This window comes from Triturus cristatus, chromosome 7, assembly GCF_964204655.1.
Source record: "Triturus cristatus chromosome 7, aTriCri1.1, whole genome shotgun sequence".
Taxonomy (NCBI): domain Eukaryota; kingdom Metazoa; phylum Chordata; class Amphibia; order Caudata; family Salamandridae; genus Triturus; species Triturus cristatus.
The window spans coordinates 976,471,837-976,492,129 of record NC_140590.1 but is presented as its reverse complement, the minus strand read 5'-3'; the positions used below and the strand labels follow the sequence as shown (position 1 = coordinate 976,492,129).

At 45.3% G+C, this 20,293-nt stretch overlaps 1 long non-coding RNA gene across 1 annotated transcript in view; it reads right to left on the bottom strand.

Moving 5' to 3' along the window:
* Nucleotides 1-411: 411 nt before the first annotated feature.
* Nucleotides 412-20,293, bottom strand: part of LOC146810942 (uncharacterized) — a 98,631-nt gene continuing 78,749 nt past the window's right edge. Inside the window, exon 3 of the long non-coding RNA XR_014965755.1 lies at nt 412-673. This is a non-coding gene — a long non-coding RNA (uncharacterized LOC146810942). The remainder of the gene's footprint in view (nt 674-20,293) is intronic.

Below are 20,293 nucleotides of genomic sequence, written 5' to 3'. Positions count from 1 at the left end.
ATCAGTGAGGCACCATTGAATAATTAAAAAAAAATACCAAAGGCTTCCAGTGTTCAGCATTGTCAATGCTGTTCACTACCCAGAGTGGCCTGCTGGGGCGACGTTAACTTTAAGGCAGGGCATGGCTAATCCTAGTGATTGGCAATGCACCCTCGTCTGAAGTCCAGTACGCTTGTCGGGTTGGACAGGTCTCAGACTGCGGCCAACCTGACATGCACACTTTAGGCCTTGAACATATGCTCTGTTAAGGAGCCAGAGGGGAATATAAAAGTTTCTAGCATCTGCAACAAGAATTTTAGATTCCTTTAAGTACACGTAGGTGAGGATTATGCTTTCGCCATCTTTACTACTCCAAATAGCAGCCAATCAAAAAAACTGTAAATACACACATATAAACAACATTTCCCAAGTGGCTTTGATCTATTCCTGCTCCACAGTCTACCTACAGTGCATAAACATAACCTAGATAACAGAGAGGCAAAATCTTGACTGTCTCTTTCTTTGTGTGAATAGCAGTCCAACTTATTGTTGAAATAAAAACAGGATAAAATCACAGGACCTGGAACCCCTTCAAGGAACGGCTTCAATGAAGATTCACAGAAGTCCAGAGAAGCACTGATACACAAAGGGAACTGTAGCTCATCGACACTTCAGCCTTGTTTCTGGTTGGAGCCTGAAATTAAAAGAAAGATATGAACTCAGTACCACACCCCTGAAATAATCACAAGGATGCGCAAAAAAGGACAGTAACAGTCATGATATAGAACATAGACGTTAATTCAGTGACCTAACACAGCTTACCTATCCCAATGGGTGGAATAATGTCTGCCTCCGTGGCCTTAAAAGAACCTAAAATTCTTGTCCCAATTGCTAGAAAACTTTTTCTTCTATGGCAAGATCAGAGCCGCCGATTACACTGGCTCAAAGTTGACAAACCACAACAGAAGAAGCATGCACAATGGGCTTGTGATAAACGATCTTAAATACAGAGCCAGGTGACCAATCAGTGGTTCAAAGAATATCGTTCAACCTGGATCCTAATACAAACGCCTAGGATGCCATAGCCCCTGGAGCAGAATGAGCCCCATAAACAGACACATCAATACCAGCCTGTGCCATGTTGCAACGGACCCAACAGGCCAGGGAGTTTGCAGCAGATACTCGTCTAAAGGGTTTTTGAATTGCCAATAAAAGAGGGCCAAGGGGATCAGCACTATGTGTCAAAGTGCGTTCTTCATAAACTTTCAAACATTTCACTACACATAGTTTTGCATTGTGAGGAAATGCCAGGTAATCTATGGCCCGGGACATAGTCTTCGTCCTTTTTGAATAAGAAATGAAATACCATCAGGAGAAAACAACCTACCTGCTATGTCAAGGGCCTTGACATCCGACACCCTTTGACATGAAACTAAACATAGAAACAGTGTGGGGTAATTTAGCAGAAATCTGTTTCAAGGACAAATCAGAATTATCTGGTTAGGAATCAAGGAGGGATAGCACACTGTTCAGATTCCACAAATGTGAATATCTAGGGTTTGAGGGGGGGTTCACCACCCTGATACCTTTCAACAATTTACACACCAGAGGATGCATATCTCCCGGTTTGACATCAATGAGCTTGTGCCAGCAGATAAAGCTGAACTGAAATTATTTACTGATCTGTAACATAATCCAGACTCAGCACACTCATACAATTGAGATCATACTTCAGCTCAGAACCCACAGGAACCACCTACCACTGAAAACACCAACCGACCCATCTCTTCCATGCAGGAGAATATAGGTTGTGGGTAAAGGAGCCCAAGCCTTTTGTATAAAATTGGCAGCTGCTGTTGAAATGCCCTCGACATGTCCTTGTCTCCCGATATCATCCAAGTCATAAGAGCTAAGAGGGCTTGGAGGAAAAGAGGATGGGGAGAGCCCGCCAGATCTAAGAGAAGATGTGGAAATACAGGAAGGAGAATAGGAAGGGACACCGATATCTCTAGAAGGTCTGGGAGCCATGGTTACATTTTCCAGACAGGAGTAATCAGGATTAAGGATGTCAACTGTTGCCTGGCCTAATCTGTGACTCTCGAAATCATAGCAAAGGAACATGTAGTTCACCTGGCAGGTCCAATTCTGAAAAAACATCCATTGGATCCAGTATACTGTCAAATTCCTTCAGTTGAGCATTCAGATGGGATGTAAAAAGGTCCACTTGACACGGAGCCAGGAAGCATAAAACCTTCTGGAAAATGTGGGAGTGGAGCTTCTGTCAAGACTTCCAGAACCATAGCCAGCATTAGATCAGTGCCAGCAAAAGCTCAAAGGTCATTCAAGCAGGGCTCCAAGTATCCATGTGGGCGAAGGCAGCATAGAGTCACCACGTTGTTCCTGCGGCGCTGTGTATTGAACCTGAAGAAGCGAGTACCCCAACATGGCCGCCGAAGGGGATTACAAACAGCGAGGAGTGAGCGCTCTAGTCTTCGAGAGCGCGCGAGCAGCTGTGGAGATGAAGCGCACAGCTGCTCAGGAATCTGCGCACTTCAACTGACCTCTTCACCGGAGTCACTGCGCAGCTCTGAGTGAAGTTCTTGTTCTGAGGGAATTCCTGTCAGCGCTTCTGTTTTGGTTGTTCTTATCGCATGCGCAACGTGGGATTCTGGCAAGTGACTTATTTGAAGAATTCGTAGTATGTATTTAGTTGGTGCCACTTCACGAAATTCTAGTTAATTATCTCAGGTTCCAGAATTGGGGTTAGTACTCCTTCACAGTTCAGTCAGTTCAATAGGACAATATTAGTTACTCATAGCTAGGGGTTTAGTCATAGTGTCTACTTCAAAGTTCATCCCTTGAGTCGGAACTTCTCCACTACTAATCCTCAAGAGTGTTGCCTGTCCATTCCCCATTGTTCCTTCGATAGACTCTTGTGAGGATAAGCAGTACATCGCCTGTCATCAATCATCTCCAGGGGCTCGTACAGATCATATTGTGGGTAAGAGACTTCGCCTGTATTTTCCAATTATTCACAGCAATTGTCCAGAGTGTACATTGAGTTCTTTTTCAGAGGTAGTGGGCATAGGTATCTGTGTCGACTCCAGTGTTACTGAAGATCCTGACAGATTGAAGTGCCCAAAAAAAAAAAAAAAAAACTTTCACTCGAGTCGACATGGCTGAGGGATTTGATATGAACTCCTTGGCGGGAATCCTAGAAGGGTTACAGACCCAACTTACACGTTCCACAGAAGAGAATAGAGTCCTGAGGGATGAGGTAAATAGGTCCCAACAAGAAACTCGTCACGTTCAACAGAAATTAGAGGAACTCTTAGCGGGGACAACTCCTTTACCTAGCTTCAACTCCTCTCAGAACTCTAGTGCAGAAGTGGCCACGCAAGTAATTCATTCAGTGGCACCTATTGTCCCCTTAGCCAACCCAGAACGCTTTAGCGGGGACCCCCATAAGGCCCAGATTTTCCTGACCCAATGTTCCCTACATTTCTTGTGCAGATCAGTGGTGTTCAAAGAGGATCAAGCCAAGGTCGCATTCATGTTGTCTTACTTGAGCGGCGACGCCGCAGCTTGGTCTATGCCGTTGGTCTCTCGAGACGACGCAGCTTTGTACGATTTCAACCGTTTCAAGAAGGAATTTCTACGAATATTCGACAGAAGAACGGCCAATCAAGCCACCGACAACGAACTTCTAGACCTTAAGCAAGGCAATCGAGAATTGGTGACATATATAGCTCAGTTCAACAAACTAATCGTCGAGACAGATTGGCCCGACAGTAAACGTGCGGCGATATTCTATCGTGGTCTCAAAGATGAAATAAAAGATGCATTGGCGCAGATCCCGAAACGTCCTCAGGAAATCTCAGAACTTATTGATTTAGTTCTTCAAATAGAGCATCGATTGTTTGAAAGAAGGTCGGAAAAGAAGCGAGACTACAAGTCGTTTGTGCCACGCCTAGACCGTATGAGACCCGAACCCTCAAAACCTGATACGGGTACCGGGGAGGAACCAATGCAAATAGGTTCCATCAGGGGCCCTCTCTCTCAAGAAGAAAAAGATAAAAGGCGAGCAAATCAGTTGTGTTTGTATTGTGGTACCTCGGGACATTTTGTGAGGGAGTGTCCGAAGAGAAACAAGAGTAATCAGGGGTTAAAAGATCGATCCCACCAGTAACAGGAGTTGCCCTGGTGGGATGTTCCAAACAGTCAACTCATGAGCCTCAGCAACAGATTAACACATTGCAGTCAGCGGCCCCCCATCTTACAGTATTTTTTACAGTCAAATTCGGAACCCAGAATTTGGAAGAAGTCTCAGTCATGATTGATTCGGGGGCCACTGGGAACTTCTGTGACCTGAGATTTGCGCAAGAAATGGGCATAAGGGCGATCAAGAAGAAGAATCTCGAAGTCGTAAAGGCAGTCGACGGCTCCAATTTAACTTCAGGACCCATAGTAGAAGAAACAGAGACCTTAGAATTGGAAGGATTGCAGGGTCATCGAGAATTTATTAGATTTAACCTCATAGACGCACCCCAGTTCCAGCTGATTTTAGGGTTACCATGGTTGACCACGCATAACCCGGTTATCGATTGGGAGAGGAGAACAGTCAAGATGAACTCGGAATTTTGTCAGAGGAATTGTTTTACTAAGAAGTCAGAAGAGTGCGAGGGACCGCCGGCTACAGGGTTGGCCAAGTTGTCGCCCCACATCTGCACTGTTAGCGCAGTGGAAATACCAAAAGAATACCAAGATTTGGCGAGTGTGTTCGACAAAAGGAATGCAGAGAAATTACCACCACACAGAAGCTATGATTGCAAGATCGAATTGGAAGCCGGTGCCAACCTGCCCTGCAGTCGAGTTTACGCACTCACCGAAAAAGAGAACATCTACCTCAAGGAGTATTTGGAAGAGTTTACCAGGATGGGTTTCATAAGGCCATCACAGTCTCCAGTTTCATCTCCGCTTTTCTTCCGGCCGAAGAAGGATGGGACTCTCCGCACGTGTATCGATTACAGAGCCTTGAACCAAGTTACAGTGAAAAATCGGTACCCATTGCCACTAATCAATCAACTATTGGATCAAGTCAAAGGAGCAAGGATTTACACCAAGCTTGACCAGCGTGGAGCTTACCATTTGGTGAGAGTAGCCGAGGGTGATGAATGGAAAACAGCCTTTCGGACCAAGTATGGGTTGTTTGAGTATCAAGTGATGCCTTATGGGTTGAGCAATGCCCCAGCAGCATTTCAAAACTTCGTTAATGATGTTCTGAGAGAATTCTTGGATCGAGTGGCTGTCGTCTATATTGATGACATATTGATTTTTTCCGACAACTTGGAAGATCATGTCAAGCATGTGCGAGCTATACTCCAGAAGCTTTTGGATAACCACTTGTACGTGAAATTGGAGAAGTGTTCTTTCCATGCCGAGAAGGTGGAGTTCTTGGGATTCATGTTGTCCGCAGCAGGGGTCGAGATGGATAATTCAAAGGTCCGTGCCATTCAGGAGTGGTCATCGCCAGGAAGTGTGAAGGAAATCCAAAGTTTTATTGGTTTTGCCAATTTTTACCGGAGGTTCATCCCTAATTTCTCGTCTAAAGTCACTCCCATCACACACCTGCTAAAGAAGGGACAAAAATTTGTGTGGACTGCAACGGCAGAACAAGCCTTCCAAGACTTGAAGACGGCCTTCATTAGCGCCCCCATTCTAATGCACCCTGATCCAGAACAAGCCTTTTTCGTCGAAACTGATGCATCAGACTTCGCCACCGGAGGAATTTTGTCACAGAGGAACAAAACGACGGGACAACTGCATCCGGTGGCCTACCGGTCCAGGAAGCTGTCGGACACGGAGCGCAATTACTCCATTGCCGACAAGGAACTACTGGCTGTTCGAGAAGCATTCCAAGATTGGCGACACTACTTACTGGGGGCCAAGCATACTGTCACTGTGTTTACAGACCATCGCAACCTCCAATTCCTAAAGTCTGCCAAAACACTTTCGCCACGTCAATTGAGATGGTCCTTGTACTTCTCAGAATTTGACTTCGTGATCACATACAAACCAGGTGCGAAAAACGGGAAGGCCGATGCACTTTCGCGCATGAACCCAACAGCCGAAGAGAAACCTTCAGTCGAAGAACCCATAGTCCCATTGAAACAAATAATCGGAGCCCTGCAAATGAAAGAATTCGATGAACAAATTCAGCAAGTCTGCTCAGAAGAGGATCTTCGTAAGTGGGCCGAGGCCGATGCTAAAAGGAACCTTGTCGAAGGACTCCCATATCATGAAGGCAAGCTATATCTTCCAACCAGAACACTCCAAGAAGAGGCTTTGAGAGGTTGTCACGATGATCGGATGGCAGGCCACAAGGGGGTCAAGAAGACCGAAGAACTGGTCCGGCGACACTTTTGGTGGCCGGGTCTGGCAGCCCAAGTAAGACAATATGTTTCGACCTGTGAAGTCTGCATCAAAGGGAAGCCCAGTCGTCAGGCCCCACAAGGGTTATTGCAACCCTTACCTAACGCACCCTACCCCTGGCACACCGTGACATTAGATTTAATAGTGGATCTGCCCTCTAGTCTAGGTAACACAGTGATTTTGGTGGTGGTGGACTCATTTTCTAAAATGGGACATTTCATTCCTTTCAAGGCTGTACCCACAGCTTCGCAATTAGTACAGACATTCAACCAACACATCATTCGGGCACACGGAATTCCACAAGTAATCATCTCAGATAGGGGATCACAGTTCATGTCGAAGTTTTGGAAGGCCTTTATGCACAACTTAGGCGTTGACGCACGTTATTCAACTAGTTACCACCCCGAGACAGACGGTCAGACCGAGAGGTTGAACCAGGAGCTAGAACAATATTTACGCCTCTATCTGTTAGAGCAGGATGTGGAATGGTCCGAATTACTGTGGACTGCAGAATTCGCATACAATAACGCAACTCATGATTCCACAGGATTCACTCCATTTTACTTGAACACAGGCAGACATCCAGCTATCACACTGGGGAGACAGATTGGGGAGGTCCCTGCCGTGGCTAGAGTAATGGGGGAGCTGCAGCGCGCTTACAAAAGAGCTTTGAGCAATTTAATCAAGGCCAAACAATCCTATAAAAAGCAGGCAGACAAAAAGAGAAGACAAGGCCCACAGTTTAAAAAAGGTGACCAGGTGTGGCTATCCACGAGACATTTGAGATTAAAGGGTAATCGGAAGTTTCAGCCTAGATTCATAGGGCCATTTAAAATTCAGAAGATCATAAATCCTGTAGTGGCGAAGTTACAATTACCAAAGTCACTGAAAATTCATCCGACCTTCCATGTTTCCCTTCTGAAGAAAAGTCCAGACAAGGTCAGATTAAAAAACTCTCCACCCGCCATAGTGGCAGAATCGAGCGAAGAATACGAAGTCAGCAGAATCTTAGATTCCAAGGTGACAAGAAACAAACTGTATTACTTGATAGAGTGGAAGGGGTACGGACCTGAGGAAAGGTCGTGGGAACCAGCAGTCCATGTAAATGCCCCACGACTAGTTAAGGCCTTTCATCAGGCACACCCAAACAAGCCCGCTGTGGAAGGAACATTCTTGAAAGGGGGTACTGTCAAGACTTCCAGAACCATAGCCAGCATTAGATCAGTGCCAGCAAAAGCTCAAAGGTCATTCAAGCAGGGCTCCAAGTATCCATGTGGGCGAAGGCAGCATAGAGTCACCACGTTGTTCCTGCGGCGCTGTGTATTGAACCTGAAGAAGCGAGTACCCCAACATGGCCGCCGAAGGGGATTACAAACAGCGAGGAGTGAGCGCTCTAGTCTTCGAGAGCGCGCGAGCAGCTGTGGAGATGAAGCGCACAGCTGCTCAGGAATCTGCGCACTTCAACTGACCTCTTCACCGGAGTCACTGCGCAGCTCTGAGTGAAGTTCTTGTTCTGAGGGAATTCCTGTCAGCGCTTCTGTTTTGGTTGTTCTTATCGCATGCGCAACGTGGGATTCTGGCAAGTGACTTATTTGAAGAATTCGTAGTATGTATTTAGTTGGTGCCACTTCACGAAATTCTAGTTAATTATCTCAGGTTCCAGAATTGGGGTTAGTACTCCTTCACAGTTCAGTCAGTTCAATAGGACAATATTAGTTACTCATAGCTAGGGGTTTAGTCATAGTGTCTACTTCAAAGTTCATCCCTTGAGTCGGAACTTCTCCACTACTAATCCTCAAGAGTGTTGCCTGTCCATTCCCCATTGTTCCTTCGATAGACTCTTGTGAGGATAAGCAGTACATCGCCTGTCATCAATCATCTCCAGGGGCTCGTACAGATCATATTGTGGGTAAGAGACTTCGCCTGTATTTTCCAATTATTCACAGCAATTGTCCAGAGTGTACATTGAGTTCTTTTTCAGAGGTAGTGGGCATAGGTATCTGTGTCGACTCCAGTGTTACTGAAGATCCTGACAGCTTCCTGTCACTGTAGTCCATTAGAAACCTGGAGTTCCAATCCCCTACAAGGATGTCTTTGCTGGGAGGATATTTCACAAGCACCGTAATCATCTGAGAGAGGCAGAAGTGCCAAATTCCCTGGCGATGTTCCCTAGAATGCGATACCTGGTACCCCCAATCGATTGATGTAGCGAACCGCTGACACATCGTACGTCAGAAGAAGAATGCAGCAGTTGCTTCATTGGTGAGAGGGACTTCTTGGTGAATGAGCCTGCCAAAAGCTTTAAGCAATTTATATGAAGTCTTAGCTCTTGTGATGACCATTGACCACTGGTAGAATAGTCCCAGCACCTTGCTCCCCAGCCCCAGTGGCTGGCATCAGATTCAATGATGACTCTGCCATTCCAAGTAAAGAAGCCACCAATGTAGTTCTTCCTGAGCTTCGAGAGATAAGTGAACCTGGTAATCGTAGCTTAAAGCCTTCTTGAGGTAGTGGATTTTCAAGTTTTGAAGGGCTCTGCAGTGTAACAGAACACTGCTTGAATAGAAGAAGATAACATTCCCACAATCCGATCCAAGGATCTCAAAGGTACCATCTGTTTGGACAGTGTTGACTTCAACTCCTGTTTGGTGGATTTCACCTTTGGAGGTGAAAGAAGTACTTGGGCCTTGATCGAGTCCACCTGAAACCCCAAGAATTAAATCTGTTGTGAAGGAATCATCATGGATTTTTTTTTATTGATTACGAACTGCAAGTCCTGAAGCAGGCACACTGCCCAAGATAGGTGCATCAGGATTTGATCCTTGTTTTGTGCCATCAAATTCATGTTAACTAGATAGACAATCATGTGAACACCCGTCTCTCTCAGAAATTCCACAACTGGTTTCATGAGTTTTCATCAATGCCTAAGGGGCTAATGAGAGGCAGAAGGGAAGGGAGAGGTACTCGTACCACTGATCTGACAACTGGAATTGAACATAACATCTTTGCGGAGGGAAAATTGGAAGGGAGAGGTAGGGGTCTTTCAGATCTAGATGCACCATCCAATCCTTCTTTTGGAGCAGATCCCGCAGAAGGTGAATACACTCCATCTTGAAATGGTGGTAAACCACACAGGGGTTGAGCTCTCTGAGGTTGAAAACCTGCCTCTGACCACCACCTTTTTTCTGAACTAAAAGCACATTGCTGCAGAAAATGTTTGGGTGGACAAAGGTTGGTGCAATAGATTGTTTTGACAACAGTTCCTGAATTTCAGAGTCTATGAAATTCATGTCTTGTTGGGAAAAAACTTAAAAAGGAGGGGGGTGGAGACTTGAACAGGCATCTGAGAAAGTTCTATACGGTAACCCTGAACTGTGTCCAATACCCAACAATCTGTCGAAATCCTGGCCCAATTGTGGGCAAAGTGACACGATCTGCCTACCAGAGGAAGATTTAAAGAGAAGAGGAGTCTTTACATGCACATTTATTGTTGGAGGCGATTACCCCTGTTGACGCCTCTTTTCTAATGGCCTTTGGAAGCACCTGGACCTTGAGGGGTAGAAGCCCTGGGCAGGTTCTTGTCCCTAGCCTCTGCGCTGATAGACAAATCCTCGTTGAGATCCTTGAGGGTTGAAACGGCTGGCCGACCGTCCTCTGCTGCAACCGGCATGGCCAAAAATTAGGTTGAATACCTTCTTCAGAGAAGACTGAGCCTTAATTTAGAGAAGTGATAAAATTGGGAATGTCCTTGACAAATCGGTCCCCAAACAGTTACCCCTCAGCCAAGGCGCCTGGTTTGGCCAATTCGGCTAACTGGGGATCAATCCTCAACAGCACATATTTGCGAGGTTCAGAAGCCAGGGTACAATTGGTGTTGCCCAGCAGACAGACTGAACACTGGGCCCACCCTGCAGGAGCCTTTGGATGAATGGGGGAGCCTCTGTATCAAGGGCCAGCTCTAGAATTTTCACCAAGGAGCCTGAAATATCAAACAATATATCCTGACAAGCACTGAGGGCTCTGTTTATACCCTTCTTGGAATCTTTGTTGAACGTCTTAAGGAAGGTAATCATTGTGGAGTCAATATCCGGAGTAAGTGCTGTTTTAAAAAAATGTATTTATTTATTTTGTATTCATACCCAGATAACGTCGTATACAAGAATAAATATCAATAGATCATATGAAATGATAACATTCTGATAGGTTAGTGCAAAATACAAATAGATCACTTAAAAAGCAAACATCACAGATGAGCTAATCCAGAATAAGAACAATTACAAAATGTAGTATAGGCATGTTTGGAGCTAGAGATTTAAAACCAAACCAAACTAAAAAAAAACAAACATTACAATTCATACTTATTGAAAGAAGACCCTTACATCCATACTTTATCCAGCAAACCAAAAACATAGAGGTGGGGAAGGCTACCATTATCACCCTTTATGCCCCATTATTAATGGCCCCTAGCTTCTCTGCTCCACTTTGAGACAAGTGACCAAGTTTTCTCCCCACGGATTCTGGTCTGTCTGCCCCTACATGCATACAATGCCGTCTCTTGATTCTATATCGCAAGAAGCCGAGCTAGCCTCATCTGGAAGGTAGGTGGCTCTGCATCCTTCCATCTAGCGGCTAGCATTATCCGAAATACTGCTGTTCCCACAAATATTCAGTATTCCTGTGCAGTATCAAGCTTCAGAGAGCTATCATATCCCAGGAGCAGCAGGGTAGGGGTAAGATTAACCCTAAAGACACACAGACATTCCCAGAAGCTGAGCAGCCCTTTCTTCAAGGGAGATAGTTTATCACACATAAAACATGTGGGTCAGTGTGGCTGGTCCGACCCCACATCTAGGGCAGTTATCATCTGCTCTTTTTCCCCAATCAAATAATTTAGCAGGTGTAAAATATAAATTAAATACAGTTTTATACAGTTTTGCCTTTAAACAAGTAGATAAACTTACTTGTCCAGCGTATCTCGGTCTTTTCTAAATCATCTGGCAGTCCATCTAACAGCAGGCTATAAATATTCTTAATTTTGCCAGTCTTCCTAGTAAATACTTCTAGCATTGGTATCCTATCTAGTTTGGATGCCGGTCTACATGTAGCGAGGATGCTCCGGATCTGCACATATTTAAAATAATGGTTGTTTGTAATCCTAAACTCCTGCTGAAGCCTGGAAAAGTGGGAGGCTTGCTCTCCCATATAGAGTTCTCCAACTGTAACCACGCATAGCTCTTCCAACTGCTTTCCCATAGCGTCGTAAAGGAGGGGTGGGAAGATCAAGGATTGCCACAGGGGAGTATATCGGCAATGCATGAATTTTAACTCTCTATTCCATGTCCTTCACACACCATATACTACCTTGAAGCAGACCTTTTCATATATAAGCAGTCCCTATGGCAAGCTCATATATTGTTGGTATTCTAGCCACACTTTCAGCCTCCTTGTCCCTATCCACTACAAATTAGGTAGTCATCTGATGAAGGAGAGCCGCCCAGTAGTATAGCATAATATTAGGAATTGAAAGCCCTTCTCTGTCTTGTGGGAGAGTTAAATATTTAAGTGACCTTCTCACTTTCCCGTATTGCCAAATTAAGTTAGAAAAAAATAGAATCCAAGGTCTTCAAAATCTGTTCATCTACTGAGAGCGGAATTGAATGTAATAGATACAAGATAATTTTTTGTTCCGGTCCGTGTTTTCGCGTTGACAAACCACCAGTGTGAGAGAAGGAGGACGCTGCCTCGCTGCCTCTCCGAATTGCTGCCTGGGAACTGCTGTCTGCGGCCCTTCGCACCCACCCCCTTGTTCCCGGTTCCTGCGGCCTCGCTGAGACTTGCCGCTCCACCCCTGTACGTGGGCTCCACGGTGAGTTGCAGACAGGCTGGGCACCCGGTGTTGTTGGGCGCGGCCGGACTCCTGCAGTGCTTCTCTATTGTGCTCCACAGTGTTCCGCTCGGTGCGCTGATCAATCTGATACTGGAGCTGAGGGCCGCAGGTAGTGGAGGGCAGCAGAGAACGTAGTGCAGAGAGTGGTGTGCTGTAGGCACTGTAGGCGGACTGCAAGTGTGGCGAAGCGGGCAGTAGAGGAGATGGTGAACTGGCCCAGCAGAACATGATTGAAATGAGGTTGAAATAGCTGACCCCTTGCTTGACTGCTGCTTTTGGTCCCTGACTCCCTGTCTTTGTCGCCCCCTTGGACGCAGGTGGACGCGGTTGGAACTGCAACTGGCTCCAAGATTGTATTAGAGGACAGGCGTAGCCACAGAGCAGAGCAGAGCAGTAGCGGAGCACAGCAGCAGCAGCGGCAGTGGAGGCAATCGGCTTCCCTCACTTCCCACTCACTTCAAACACCATCGCCACATCACCGAGCCGTCGAGCCAACGCTAACACTGCCTCCCGTGGACCAACATCTCGATAGAGAGAAAGTAAGGCAGCGATTGTGGATGGTGAGCGTGAGAACTCAAGAGGTACTGACGGCATTGGTGTGACGCCTCTGAGTTCCCAAGTCTCTGAGGCAAGCGGCAAGCAGCCGTAGCGAGTGCGTGTTCTTGGTAGAGCACGGGGGGACAAAAATACACCCGGGAAAGCCCGCGTCCCTTCCCTGCCTTGAGTGTCCTGTTTATCCTCCAGCCACCGGCCTCCCCGACCTCACTCTCAGATAGCTCACTCCCAGATACAATGATACAACGATAGAGCGGCTGCAGCAGTTGCGTCTGAAGCAGAAGAGGGAGCAGGAGCGGGAGCGGGTGACAAAGCCGGAGCCGGAGCTCCGCCAGATGGAAAAACAGGCCAAACTGGGGGGCGATCTAGGGTGCAAATTAGGTTTCCTCTTATGCCTATCATCATGCCTATCAACACCATGCGGGCACCAAGAAGGAGTTGAATAAGGCACCTAGAGGGGGCGAACATTACAGAGTACTGCGAAGAACTGCAGAGAGTTTTACTCAGAAATTCATATAGGAAGACCTGGAAAACCAGCCAAACATCATCCCAAACCAACTAATTAAATAAAAAAAAAACAGCACCAAAGAAATTAACCATTCGAGCAGGCTAGCAGGCTAGCAGGCTAGCAAGCAAGCAAGCAGACAATCTAGAACTAATCACCTGGTGGGGGTAGTTAACTACAACTGTAACCCCTTGAGAGCGCGATGAGGTCAGGGAAAGTCAGGAAAGCGACAAACAACGTTCCGACAAGAAGGCGCGGCAACAGCAAGCCCAAGGCACCAGACGAATAAAAAAACTTATTGGTGCAGGAGATATCTCCACCAGAAAACCTGATCTGTGAAGAGGAAGACTCAGAAACCCTGAGTAGACCAGCAAATAAGGGCCATCAACCAAAAATTTACACAATCATCTGATTTTTGAAAGATCCTGGCTCGCTCCTAAGTACTTCAATTAGCAACCTCTAGGGAATCCCTTCCCCCATGGAACCTGAGGGGACCGCCCAAAACACTGCCCCTGTAGGCAAAAAAATTGAAAACACTGAAATAATAATACAAGATACATTGAGATATGAGAGAGGCATAAGGGCCGGACGGGGTAAAGGTCAAGATCAAGGAAGTAGGATGGATGGCAAGGCTGAGGGTGAATTGAGAACACACACCCCCAAGGAAAGCCCCACCCAAGCCAAAACGACTGGCACTGGCAACGGCGGCTGCAGGGAAAATTACAAAGTCAATAATAGCATCGCTAACAAAAGGTGCTACCCGCTTGAGCCAAGGATAGCAATCCTGCCAACTTTGCAGCCATCGATTACAGTAACAGAGGCCGAGCGAAATAATCAAGAGCTCACTAACAACAGAAAATTAGATCCATCAAGAAATTCAGAGCCACAAACCCTAAGACAGCCATCAACCAAGGACTCTAACACGCTGGACCAAGTAAGAGCAAATCCAGGACCCAATACCAGCAACCTAGTGACAGTTATTGCCACAGGCCAGGCCCAAGTCCAGTCGACACAATTAGATTATGACCCAGCGGGTGACGGGCAAGAGCTAGGAAAAAAGCTAAAAAGAGAGTATACAGAAGAAACAGAAAAGATAGAAGAGACAGAAAAAATAGAAATAGAGTACGACCAAACGGATATTTCCAAACTAGAAAATACCCCTCACCTTACAACAGAGGACTGGGAGAGGCTAGAAGCATCATTCTCCCCAGTTATCCCACAGGAGGAAGACAGCAAACGAAAACCCGGCATAATCCCAAACACAGAAGAGCTTTCAAAAGGACCGGAAATACTATGGTCATCCTTGTTAAACACATTACAGCTTTCAATAAAGGTCATGCAGTACCTTTCGGACAAAATGGATATGCAATTATCCCTCCTAAATTTCCTAGCAATACATGTAGCCAATATCGATAACAAGCTGGCAGACATGAACAACATGATCAAGAGGGTCCAAGCAGAAACAAAAATAACGCAGCCAAGTTGCGCCTGCTATACAATTGTGGACAAACTCTCAACGATCCCACTATTACTGGGGGGTATCCTGACTGACTTAAAAAAGACAGCTGACAATGCAAAAGATGAAGGAAACCCAGTCATGGCGAACGTATCAACAAAGCCACATTTCAGCCAGCCAAGAGATCAGCTCGGGAGCTTAAATCAGCAGAACATTACGCACGATCTCCCCAGTAGCCTTAGCAGCAATAAAAGAGACACAGACGGCAAGGACGAAAGTCGACTTCAACAACCAGTTGGAAAAGGGCAGGAAAAAAAAGAGACACAGAACCTACCCAATACATTAAAGTATGGGCAGAAGGCCCGAAATCCAAGCTGGGGCGAGCCAAATAGCCCAAACATCTTGGAGAAAAATAAAGACGACATGTATGCCGCAGTTGCAGGGAAAGCCACAAAGATGCCTGCAGAAATACAACGAAAGGATCGCTCCGAGCAATTGAACACACAGCCCAGCTATACGCAGGGGCAACAGGGGAAGGTTTCAGAAATCATCAATCACCACAGCCCTCATGACAAGAGCTTGGGGAATGAAAGCCCAGTAAAACTCAGGGAACAAAATAAATGAGGACGAAAACAAAAAAGGAAAGGGAGAAAAAAGACCAGTAACATAAAAGCATTCTTCAAAGTGGCAAACTCGACTCCAGAAGAAGAAGACGAAGCAGAAATAGACAGGCCAACAGCAACCACAACAACATCCCCGGCCAAGGAGACTGTACAATCTACACAAAGTCAGAACTCCAACCACACAGGCAAAGGCACAAACAGCAAGCGCAAAACAGAAACCATTATCCGAAAAATTAAGCCCAACAATGGGACAGAGAGGGCAGACAGTACTGGTTCACCAAAATCCCAAAGGCTGGGAACGTCGATATTAAGCATCAAGGGAGCCTCCATGACACAGGGCCCAATGTCGGTAGAAGACACAGAGGAATCAGAAGCGCGAGTAGAAGAGCCACTACTCAGAAAGAGAGCCGACTGGAAACTAGTCAAACCAGCCACGGAAGAACCCAGACAACGGGGCCACAGGCAAGAGGGAGCCGAAAGTGGCTTAATCTTACTCATTCCGGAGTACAAGTCAAGAGGCAGAGGGGATAGTCTCAACCGAGGCAACATTTTACGCTTATTATCCACCATCAGCAACCTGACGGATAAAAGAACAAACAACCTAGAATCTGTGGAGTTTGCACATTATAACTACCTGTCAGACCAAGAGGTCACTAAAACAACATGAGCCACGCAGGAAATAGCCGAAAGAATCATGGAAATGGAACCGCGCTTTCAAGCATGGGGGATACGCCTAAAAAGACAGAAAAAACAGGGTATCCAGAACCACTATGTCAGGCACAAAAATAGAGAGACAACTGCAGCATCCAAAATAAACAAAAAACAGAGAAAACGAAAATTGTCCTGAAGGGGGCTCGAAGTTCATCAATCTCACAGATGGACGCCTACTCATTGAGCCCAAGGCAAGCCCAAGGATCACCTGGACAAAATGACTGGAATTGGATAGCAAGGACCATTAACATAAGGGCCTTGGAGACATGACAAAATTCGCAACTAAATATCGCAATAAATCACCAACTATGAATATGTTCTAGGAACATAAACGGTCTAGGGAACAAAGCAGACGATACTCAGCTTCTACTTTACCTCCAAAAATTTGATGTAATTTCCCTTCAAGAGACCTGGTCAGAACAACCGTACCAAATACAGGGCTTCAAAGCATATTATCTACCAGATATAAGAAATGCCAAATACGGCCACTTAAAAGGAGGCCAAACAATATACACCTCAATAAAGAGCATTAATGAAATAAAGAACAAAGATGCCAAACAACAGCATAAAAACAATAGAGCTGGATCTAGGGGGAACAGAACAAAACCAAAAGCTAATACTGCTACTTGTATATTTACACCCTCGAGAGAAAAAAGCTGGGATGAAACTACTGACTGCAGAAGTGACAAAAACATTGTCAGAGGAGCTAACATCTAACCTCATAGTAATAGGGAACTTCAATATGTATCTTGGAGGGCCCCAGACAAGCGATGCACTTCTGGAAGAGAAGTTTTGTGCATGGGGTATCCCACAACAGGAGGCAAGCAAATGGGGCAAAGAAAACAGGCTGGCAAGAGACAGCTTAAAGGATTTAGAACACCTTAATCTTGTAGCTCTAAACGGCTGTTTCACAAACGACAGACCCTCGGCAGCCACTTTTCATAACGCGACCGCAAGTTCAACTATAGACTTCACATTCTCATCACTACAATTCTTCGGCAAGGTCTTGGATTTCCGAATAGGAACAATGGCAGCCAGTGACCACTTACCGAAAGAGATTACCCTCAACATGTACGGGGTAGTGGTAACCTTGCTAGCAGAAAACATGGGATCTTCACATTCGGTCACACAAATAAGAATAAAATGCAAAACGCATAACCTGGTAGACTTTGAAAAGGAAGCGAAAAAACTGTGGGGAAAAAAGCATTGCGACTCAGACAGATAATTTAAGTCGATGGGAGCTATTCACAAGCAGCCTTGGGACTGCACAAACAAGAAAAAAAGGCCCACACAACAATGGAAGACCAAAACCAAACAAGCTCCACAAATTTAATAAAACAAAACATCAACCTAAAGAATCTTAAGAGAAATATTAACAAATTACTGCGGCAACTACACCGAGACGGTCCGGACAATGATGTGCAAAAGGAACTGCAAAAACTAAAAACCATCAAAAACAAACTCATTTGGAACTTAAAAAGGGAAGCAGAGGAAGAGCTATGGGCTAAGTTGCTCCTTGACGCAAAATGAATTAACACCAGCGGAAGATTCTGGAAAACGGTGAACAACCTCCAGAACCCAAGAAGACCCAGCATTAATTCTCACATTACAGAAGTAGCTTGGTCCGTCTACTTTATGTTTCATTTTAACATAATACCAAAGTACTCCGTTACGAGGATATTAGAACCTGACAGTAAAATCTTAGATTGTGTACAACTAACGGAGCATTGGCCTTCACAGAAAAACAAATTATAAGCAGGATAGCCAAAGAAAAGACAGAGGAGGCGCTAGGCCCCAATGGAATTCCCCCCATTTTGTATAAACGTAACCCCGAATACTGGGCAGCAGCACTATCACAACTGTACAAACAGATTTCTGAAACTAAAATAATCCCTGACTCATGGAAAGGCTCAATAATAGCTCCAATCCACAAGAAAGGCAGCAAAAACGATCCAAAAAATTACAGACTTGTTGCGTTAATCGACAATGTTTCCAAATATTATGCCGGCCTCTTATTAGAGGAGCTTACGGAATGGGCGAACGAAAATGCTGTGATCCCCATCACCCAGACAGGCTTTCGGAACAAATTGGGAACAACAACAAATATTCTGGCTTTAACACTCCTAATAGATGCTGTCAAACTCGCAAACCTGCCTCTTTATGTATGTTTCATCGATTTTACTTCAGCTTTCGACAACATCAACAGAAATCTACTATGGGAGAAGCTGGCCAACAGAAAAATACCATCAACCCTACTATCACAATTGATGTTACTACATACGGACACGTGGGTACAAATTAAGTTGAGCTCAGGCGACTGTCTGTCAAGGAAAATACAGACAACCAAGGGTCTTAAACAAGGGTGTGTGCTAGCTCTGACCCTTTTTAACATCTTTATGTCGGATCTCTCTTTGATGCTAGACAAAAGTAACCCTCATGCCCCGAATCTAGGAGGACTAAATCTTTCAAACTTGATGTATGCAGACGATATTGTGCTTATTAGCCGCACGCCGTTAGGGTTACAACACCTAATTGACACAACATATAATTATTCGGCTACGAACGGCCTCAGCATAAACCTCTCAAAAACAAAAGCCATGAGAATAAACGCGAAGATGTCTACACCCAAGTTTTGCTGGCAAATGGGAGGACTAACACTGGAAACTGTGGATGAATACAAATATCTGGGAGTAATTGTTGATAGAAAAGGGACATTCCGACCACAGAAAGAAACAATAATATGGAGAGGAATCACAATATCGGTCACACTGAGGAATCTTAAAACGAAAGCAGCTGGCCGTAGTTTTACCCCACTACTACAAGTAATCCAAGCAAAATTAATACTGGCCATCACCTACGGAAGCAAATGCCTACGAGGGAGGGATGCGCAGATACTGGATAACACAGCAGCCAGGGCTATGTGAATGATATTCAATCTGCCTAAGTACACCTCGCAGGCACAAATAAGGCTTGAATTCGGCCGGAGAGGAATCAAAGAATAGAAAGAATGGGCACCAATGCCAAAAGTTGGCATAAAATACAGGGAGCCGATGTCTCCAGCTTGGATCACCATCTCTGGAAGGAGTTAGAAAGGAAAAATAAGAGTGCAGCTGCAAACTATTTAAAGCATTCAATAGACTCCTTGGAACTACAAGATGTCTGGAAGAGCACTGGATCTCATCATACATTCAAACAACTAGTAAATAAATCTGTAAGGATTATTTCGCTAATAAAGGACAAAGCAACACTAGCCAACAGGGCTCACGGTTAGACCGTCATCCAAAATTATACCAGCAGCTCCTGCCAAAGCAACCTAGGAGTCGGTTACACACGGACTACAAAGGAGAAGTTTATACGATTACGGTTGGGTATTCTTCCATCACAAAACCATCTTCCCCCGTGGAAATGGCCACAAACGATAACAAAATGCCGTTTATGTGGGGACCCAAAAGAGGACATCCTTCACCTAATATGCATTTGCAAAGGACTGGAAAAGGAGCGCAGTTATCATTTAAAACCAACCCTAAAGAAATTGGGAATAAGAACATGCCGGCAGGTGGTCAAAGCATGCTTTGATGGCAAAAACATGCAATTAGCAAGCCATCTTGTCAAATTTCTGGAAAAAGCTGAAAAAAAGCAGAATGCCAGAAGGGAGAGACCGGACGAAACAAACTTACACGGCATTTAAGTCCAACTGCCCCACTCGGCAATGACCAGGAACAACCACCTCAACGCTAAAACCTTGCATATGCAAAAAACTTCGGACTCTTCTAAACTTTTACGCTGACATGAAGGGGGCTCAAGAAAACGGCACTCGTCATAAAACAATATAAGCTGTGCACCTAGACATTCTGGCTGCACCCACCTCAATTACAAAATATCAAATTCTTCCTTTTTAAACAAGCAAGAATACTTCCGCCACTATGGATTGGTCACAACGGCACAAAACCGCAGAAGCCGCTTGCAACCAATGGTCCACCTTTTAACTGTCACGTCTACCGGACAGCGCTGCTCAAAATTGCTCTAAGAACCTGTAGTCGCATGGATCTGAACATAGACTCTTTTGGGCCACATAACAACTCATCTTTTAGATTATGGAAAGCGCTAATGGTGCCTAATTATAAGAATGCACTTTTTAGCCTCAT